Source organism: Sitophilus oryzae, unplaced genomic scaffold, assembly GCF_002938485.1.
Source record: "Sitophilus oryzae breed Bouriz unplaced genomic scaffold, Soryzae_2.0 scaffold_111_pilon_pilon, whole genome shotgun sequence".
Classification (NCBI taxonomy): Eukaryota; Metazoa; Arthropoda; class Insecta; order Coleoptera; family Curculionidae; genus Sitophilus; species Sitophilus oryzae.
In genome coordinates this window covers 8,075,576-8,084,995 of record NW_022145749.1, presented here as the reverse complement: position 1 = coordinate 8,084,995, position 9,420 = coordinate 8,075,576, and positions in this window count along the sequence as shown.

Sequence of the window (9,420 nt, the reverse complement as noted above, 5' to 3'; positions counted from 1 at the left end):
TCTCAAAAGTGGCTCACCCCTTTAACTTTTTTATTTTTTCAGATAAAAAAACGAGATTCGGTTTGTTAGTATATGACATAAATTAGGATTGATTGACGTATTCGATTATTTTCGGCCATTTCATGTTTCACCGGAAATGACTACAACTTTTATTTTTTAAATGGCACTCTTTGTATTTTTTTACTTTATTCGAGAGAAAATGACACTCTGAATATGACATATCATATGTCAACTTTTGATATTTTCGCTAAAAAAAATGGTATTTTAAATTTCAATCTGGAGTGCCATGGCTGTGTTAAAAACACTATTTTTTGAACAAGGAGCCTTGAAAAAATAGATTGGTTCATCTAATGTTCTTAGTGACTTGTCCTGGCCGGTTAAAAGATGGCCAAATCGTATTTTTAATCATATCTCAATTTTTTCAAATAGAACGAGGATGGCTCATTAGCATATTTGGAAAAAGCATTTCTTTACGAATAATTTGGTACCACACACTTGGTATTTAAAGTCAAATTGTCGTTATGAATCGCATGTTGCAATTTCAAATAAACCATAGTTAAAAATGTCAAAAGTTGACATATAATATGTCGTTCTATTCAGAGTATCATTTTCTATCAAGTAACAAAATATCGAGGGTGTCATTTAAAAATCAAACGTTATAGTCCTCCAATTTCCGGTGAAACAGGAAATGACCGAAAACAACTGAATACGTCAATCAATCCTAATTTATGTCATAAACTAACATACCAAATCTCGATTTTTTACCTAAAAAAATAAAAAAGTTATAGGGGTGAACAATTTTTGAGACGCACCCTGTAGAGAAAATGATTGAATGGTGTGATGATGAACAGCATGATTTACTATCAATCAGCACAGCTAATTTAATGACTATAGACAAATGGAAGATGCTACTACACCTAAAACGGTTGAAAATGCCAGTTCAGTAATAAATTATATTATAATGATTTTATGGCAGATTGAAACATATTATTGTAAAACATGCAATTATGAAGATTAAAAAATAGAAAATAAGAATGTTATTTAAGATTATGAATTATTTACAACAATATTTAAAACTTACAACAACATCTGTCCTTAAGGATTTTAAAATAACATAAGTTTATGTTAAAATGATCTTGCTTAAAATTATCTTTTTCTTTCTTGAATCAGGATATTTTCACAAAGTTTCGGTCATATATGGTCGGAATCAGGATATCAGGAAGGTCGGATGTCAGGAAATGATCAGGAATGACTGTCATCATGTGTGAACAAATCTAAATCCTAAAACTATTAAGCTTATACAGGGTCAGTATTAAATAAGTGCAAATATTTTTTTGGGCTTGTAGATATTCTTAAAAGAAACATATTTTTTCATTACCATTTTTCAAATAAGTCCAATATAACCCAGATATTTTACATTGAAAATTTGAAAACAAATTAATTTTTCGCTAAAATTTTGAGAACCACAGGATCTTTTCTGTCTTGTAAATTTAACCTATTATCTATGTTTCCATATTATGAAGATATCATGTTTTTTAATTAAAAATTAAAAAAAAATCCAAATTTTCGCAATACATATCTTTTTCGCGAAAAACCCCTCATAAACGTGTTCCTGGGGTCAAAATATACTACCACTAAAAATATTTGCACTTATTTAAGAACCACCCTGTATAATAAAGGAAGCTATTCACCCGTGTCTGGGTTAGATGCAAGATTTAAATCAATATAACGTTATTTAAGTCGTTTTTATCACTGAAATCTATATTTTTGACTTAAATCAATATAATCACCCTCAAGTCAAGAGAACTAAAGTTCAATTTAAGTACCTTTTTAAATGTTAATATTAATTTCCTTGTATTACCGACAGATTTTTTTACTAAGTATCTTATTATTAATTTATTGTAGATACAGATGAGACTAAAACCACATAAAATAAAACTGTTAATTTTCAGAACATCTACACCTAACTACACACCACACGATGTGTCCAACACCTTCTAACGTTGGACACATGAACATTTGCCACATCGTGTAGGACCGGCTTAATATAAGTATTATCACTAAAAAGACATAATGGATCGCTACGGGATAGCGGGATGCCAAATGCCATTTCCGCTTCCTGCAAGCGGTTGTTAATGGTCACTACCTGATTCAATGGCGCAGATTCACAAAGCGATAAAACCTGCCGCGATATAAGGTCACCGGAAAACGGATAGCCGGTGCACTATGGACGTACTTTTATACTGTAAAACGGCCTTAAATGTAAAATGTGTGAAGCTAAAATTATGTTCAAAAATCCTTATATTTTAGAAAATTTTCCACATTTTACCATAAAAATATTATTATTACATTCAATTAAACAAGGACATAACAAAACTTTGACAAATCTATGAATACAAATTAATTACTTATACATATTATTTGTTCAACCTCATTCAAAAGAAGGTTCAAAGAATTTATTAGCTACACATTTATTACCGTTTTCGTGTAGATTTCGATAGTGCAATATCGATATAAGTAATTATATACTCATACAAATTAGCATATTTGGCATTTAGAAGCAGAAAGAGGACGCGTAATTTTTCTTTTGACATTTTATTCTTATCAGGGGAATAACGTTTATTATTTAATATTTCTGGCTTTTGTTTAATTTAAACTTTAAACAAAATGATGCGCTTCGTAACAATTACGCTGTAACGACGATGTTTTTATCACTTCATTCTTATTAAAAATTACGTTTTACGTGAATATATTAGTATAAACAAGGACAGAGAGAAGTAAATTATTGACAGAGATATACATTTTCATAATTTATTACTTATAGTAGTTAGGATTTCCGAAACCGGGGCCGTTTGTTGGAATCGGGAATTTCGTCACACTAGAATAAGATTGTTCTATAGACCATTTCGTTGAAACTGAGAAAACAAGGTTTAAAGTTTAAACTGGATATCCGTGAACACTATATACCAAAATGGTTCTATTAAACATATAAATTAAAGGTAATATAAAAACCTATCAAACATATAGCCGGAGAGCTGGCGACATATTTAGAGAACATATTTTAGGCAAGTTAGAATAACAAAAAAAATAAACTTTAATAACTTGTGAACCCAGAAACCTAAGTCTGGCTGGGGGGTTAGGGGTATTTCGCTACTGCGCAACCCATAACATTTGCAAAAAAATAAATCCAAAAAACATTCTTTGGGCAACTTGAAATTTGTTTATTCTTAAATTTTAGCATCTATTTAACCTAGAAATAAGTATGCCAGACTTTTTTTTCGGGTTTAAAGTGTAACCCGACCATTCCAAATATGTTCAATTATTATACCTGGAAAACATATTTTAGGCATTCTAAAATTTTTACAGCGTGTTTATTAGATGATATTAAAAAATATTTGTTAATTGCCAGACGAATTTAATGGGATTTAATACTTGCCAGACACGAATAAAGATTTTAAATGAGCGCGACAAAAAAGTCTTATGAGTATCTATAAGCGCGAAAAAGATAGTAAAGTAATTGTATTTTGGAGTACTTCGAATTTTCATAAAAACATTTTTTTTTTGGTTTCATTTCAATTATTTGCAGGCTTTTAATTCAGAGATTATTTTGTTGGAATAAAGTTACCAGGTAGAAATATGTATTTATAAATTAAATATTGACGTGCATAGTGTAAATAGTTTAGAATAATTACTGCAAATAAATATTTTAGTAACTACTAATTTCGCTACTAACTACTAAATCACAATGGATAAAAACATTTAAGTTGTGTAGTTTGTAAAAAAGAGTTACTAGTGATAAAGTTATTGTTTTTGATGAAGGCAGATTACAAAAATGCAAAGAATTTTTAAAAGTGCGCCAACAACATGGTTTAAAATTTAAAGAAGTGGTTTTACCAGAAAACGTAGTCCCGACAAAAGGGTACCATGTACAGTGCTAAAAAATAAGTATTCTGGAATTTTATTATTTTATTAAAGTATCATTGTTAATCTTTCTAAATAGATTCAAAAGCTTGGGCGTTAAAATGACTTTTTTATATTGTCAATCAGGTCGCAACAATTAATAATAATATAATATGTCACAAAAGTATAATAATAATTATACTTTTGTAACTTCAATAATTGTTAATAAACATTATAGGGACTTCAAAAGAACTTCACAAGTAAGAACAATAAGAAATAACATCACTATTTATTTAGAAGAGTGCACTGAAAAAAAGGATCTCTCAGTCGAAATGAATATGACTTTGACCCAAAAGATTGGCGCTTTTCAATAGGGCCAAGAACGACGTTTCTTTGCCCAAAGCATTAACTATCTTTTCATAAGCTTTAAAAAATTACTTTAGAGAATAGAAGAATCTATCTGTTCAAAGTATTCCACTCTTGACCCAAAATGAATATGCAAAGAAGTTCTTGCTACAAGAACAATAGCCTCTTTGATTCATGCAAAAATTCTTGATTGAAAAGGGACATTTCTTGATTAAAGAGACACTTTTCTTAAATCAATAGCGAATACTATTGACTCAATTAAAATTTATTTTGATCTAAGGGAAGTATATACATCATATACAGGCATATACGCAGGCATATTACGAAGTATATTATTTTCTGGTAAATTTAGGTTTTCCTGGTCAGTAGTAAGTAAAGTGATATTATTTTCCTCCACAGTAGTTATTTCTGCTTCTTCACTCCTTGGTATTTTTTGGGGTGGTTCATCACTCTACAAATTACAAAAAAATGTTACATCACGATTAATCAAAGTAAAGCAAATAAATTATTAAAATTATAAGCTTTGGTCACATTTCGATTTTTTTTTAATACGATGACTTGAAATTCTAAAATTTTTGTAATTATTTGCATAAAAAAATCGATACCTATACATATTCTTATTCTATCTAAACAGGTGCATTAGGTAAATGTCTCTTACCTTCAAATATAGCAAATAAATGCTCTAATTTCCATTTTTTCAGAAACTCCTTTAAAGAATCCATATATCCTAAAATTTGTCCATAAAAAATGACAAATGCATGTTAATAACGATCACTAATTTGTTATACGATATGCGTTTAAAAAGCAAATTATGTGCAATAAGAGTAACTTGCACTTGGTTGAATGAAAAGAGATTCAGGAGAAATTTTCGATTTTTTCAAGAGAACCAGTTTTCTTGAGTTAAGAGATTTTTTCTTGAGGCAAAATATTTTCTTTTACGCTAAAATAAATTCTCTTGCCACTAATTTTTTTTTCAAGAACGATGACGACTTTAGTTCAAGTCTATCTTTTTTATCAGTGTGTGATTTCGACCGCTAGAAAGTATCAATGAACTTTTGCATGTAACAAAAAATATTTTTTTTAATTACTGTTAACGAGTAAAATAAAATTTCGGTACCAAAAGAACCGAGATTTTTTATTTCTAGTCCCGGTTCGAGACCGAGATTTCCCGGTTCCGAAGCCTAATCAACACAAATGAACACAAGTGAAGGAAAAACGAAAAAATATAGGAAACCTAAAATTTATACCAAACAACATAAACCAACTTATAACTTAAAATAAAACTTTAATAAAAAAAATTGCATTTTCAATTAAAAATGCAAATGTCTATAAAAAAATAGCATAAAATATAACTAATATATTGAGCAACATATTACTTAATAATAAAATAAAACATATATAAACTTCAATAATTGTTAAAAATCATTATAGAAACTTCAAACGAACTTCAGAAGTAAGAACAACAAAAGAAAACATGGCTATATATTTAGAAGAGTTTGATTTCGACCGCTGGAATGTATGAATGAACTTTCGCATGTGACAAAAAATAATTTTTCAATTACATTTTATTAACGAGTAAAAAAAAATCGGTACCGAAAGAACCAGGAATTTTTATTTCGAGTCCCGGTTCTTTGATGTCTCAAAAGAACCGGGAATTCCCGGTACTTTCGGTACCGGGATGTCCCGGTTCTGAACCCTAATAGTAGTGGAGCCCAAGCGGTTAAAAGCGGTTAGCATTTTGCGGCGATGCAGAAAAAAGTATATTTAAATAATCAGCAATGAATGCATGACATAGGAAAATGGGAGAGTCACAAATTTGCGTTTTTTTGCAAATTCACCAGGACATTCTCGAGCGTGGTTAATTATTTTTATTTTGAAGTAAATCATTCCAAGAATCAATGTTATTTGCCGATTTTCACAAGCCAAATTACACTATTAGTGGGGTCGGATAGCTCTGAAAATCATAAAAATATTTCAGTTCTGGCGGCGAACTTGAATTTTTGGATATGGATAGTACATATACCAAGCACCAAAAAACGCCCCAGACCCGAAAATTTTGAGACTCCTCACCACTGGTATGACATCATTAAAGCGAGGGGTCAAAAAACGGCTCTTAGGCATAGAGATACTAATTTTTTTTTGTAAACATCCATTTTAATTTTATTTTCTATACTAAAATAATTTATTTGAAAATATTTTCAACTGTTTTTAATTATATAGCGGCCATTTTATTACATAAATGTCAAAATTTTGACATTTTTTCTGAAATTTCGAGTTTGATATCAATATATAGGTTTTTGAGGTCAAAAAAATTAGTAATGGTATTAAAATTTTATTTGGATGAATCTGTAAAAAATACCCAGCCTGATTTTGACAAATCTTGAATTTTGTCGATCCATTTTTAAGTATCTAGTACCTACAGAGTGTATGGATATATTACTAACATTACTAACAGTACCTTTATATCTTATTATTATACCAATATTTTCAACCCCTATATTTTGCGGCTGCTGCAAAATTTACAACGAATTGATTTGGTATTTGATAGGTATAGCTCTGACTCAGTGAAAGCTGACACACGCCAATCAAGAGGAATAGTGGAACATATACGAGTTACCCCTTCCACAATAATTCAAAAAAAAAATATAACAAATTTTTACGAGTAGATGAAAACAAACAGCAGTTATTTAGCTTTTTGGCAAAACAGAAAATCAGTAATATCTTCGAAGCTCGAAGAATCAGTAATATCTTCTTCAGCAGAATCGGATTTTACAGACATTTTGCCATCGTGGCATGAAGAAGCAGACGGTCGCGTTCTTCTGCATGCTAAACATGTAGTCAATAATGGCCATAACTCCGTCACCATTCGAACCGTGGATTCAGATGTTGTTGTCATTGCAGTGTTAACTTTTTTTAAAACTAAAAACATTCAACAACTCTGGATTGATTTTGGAACTGGGAAACATCAAAGATTAATTAGCATCGATGGCTTATGTTCCCAGCTTTCACAAGAGACTTGCAGATATCTACCAATATTTCATTCTATAACAGGTTGCGATACTGTGTCATCATTCTGTGAGGTGGGCAAGAAAGGAGCTTGGAAGGTTTGGATAGCAGATCCTAATGTTAATTCGGCTTTTGAACAACTGCTTATGGGAAGAGATCCAGATGAAGATATTTTGCGTACTATGGAAAGATTTGTGGTTCTATTATATGATGCGACATCACCCTTGAGTACTGTTAACGAGTGTAGACGTTTCCTTTTCATAAGAAAATAGGACAATTGAGAATATACCTCCAGCGCAAAATGCTTTGATTCAACATATCAAGCGAGCCAGTCTACAAGCCCTTATATGGAACAACTGCTTGGAAAAAGACTTTCAAGCTCCATTGTCTGATAATTGGGGATGGCAAAAAACTAACGACGGATTTCAGCCATTGTGGTCTACCATTTCATATGTTGTGAAAAGCTGTGAGGAACTAATCGCTTGTAGCTGCAAACAACAGTGTTCAGCATGTAAATGTGTAAAAAACGGTCTTCGGTGTACACAGCTGTGTGCATGTGAAGGACATTGTTCTGAAAACGATTAATAGAGCGTATTAACATATTTTATTAAAATTTTATTTTTATTTAGAATGTTAACTTATTTTTAATTTTCAAGTCGTTTTTATTCATACGTTTGATGAAATAAAATATTAGGAACATAAATAGAAGTTTATATTTTAATATAAAGGTTGGTGCATAGGGGGTTGTTGGGGAAGGGATGTATAAAAGAAAAATTTTGAGGGGTTGTTTGGGGTAGCATCTAGTTGTAGATGTATCGTATTAAAATTTTAATATCATCACTAATTTTGTCGACCCCAAAAACCTATAAATTGGTATCAAACACGAAATTTCAGATAAAATATCAAAATTTTGACATTTATATAACGAGATGGCCGCCATATAATTAAAAACAGTTGAAAATATTTTCAAATAAGTTGTTTTAGTATAAAAAATAAAATTAAAATGGGTTTTTACAAAGAAAAAAAAATTATATGCCTAAAAGCCGTTTTATTGACCCCCGCTTTAATGACGTCATACCGGTGGTGGGGGGCCCCAAAATTTTGGGGTCTGGAGCGTTTTCTGATGCTTGGTATATGTACTATCCATATCAAAAATTCAAATTCGCCGCCAGCACTGAAATATTTTTATGCTATCCGACCTCACTATATGAGTGTTAAAGTTTTGAGTAAGTAAAATTTAAGCTACTCGCAACATAGCAATTCTTACTTTGAGAATGGACGCTTTAAACACTTTTCGGTATTTTTTCAATGAGGGCGGTTTAAATTTTGAAAGATTTTATAATTATTTATTTATATTAATTTATTATTACAACCAAACCAAACCAAACCAAATTTTTGTTTTTGAATAAGAACTTCTTTAGGCTTCACTTAACTTCTCTTGTGAATATCTGGCACACTCGAATACTTTTTCCTTTTTCTTTTCTCATTTTTTACCTCTTAGTACAGCTATTCCCACCTTGCAAACCTGCACATTATATCTCTAAAAACTGGAGTGAAAGAAATGAATCTTTATTAATACTTAGCTATATTTTTCTAAACTCCAAGGATAACAAAATGAATCCTCGAAGGAACATTTATATTATCCCATCCCAGAGTCTTTTTTATGGCGTCTCCAAATTCCTATATCAAATATTTAACATGATATCTGTATTTTTTAAATGCACACAAAAGATTTGCCGCCACTAGGCGCCCCTGTGTATCATTTGCAGAATTAAAAAAGAAACAGTACATCAGTACGAAAAATCCTCTAAAACAGTATTGTCAACTATTTCAATCATTGTTGATCGCTCCGTATATGCATAAATAGATTTAAATTACCTTATAAATACAATTAATATTATCTAATAAGTAGAGAACATATAGTTTGAACTCTTTTAATAATGCCAAACGTGTAAATGTAACTAGAAGTCACAATACAATAAATAAAGTTGTAAAATACTAATTTAATAAATCGTATAGTGCAAATAGAAGACCATAAAGATTTTATGGTAATGCAATATGTCATCCAGCATGTTTAATAGATATTTTTTAATATATTTTATGCCTATTTTTTAATGAGATGTTCATAATAGTATATCGAAATACTTA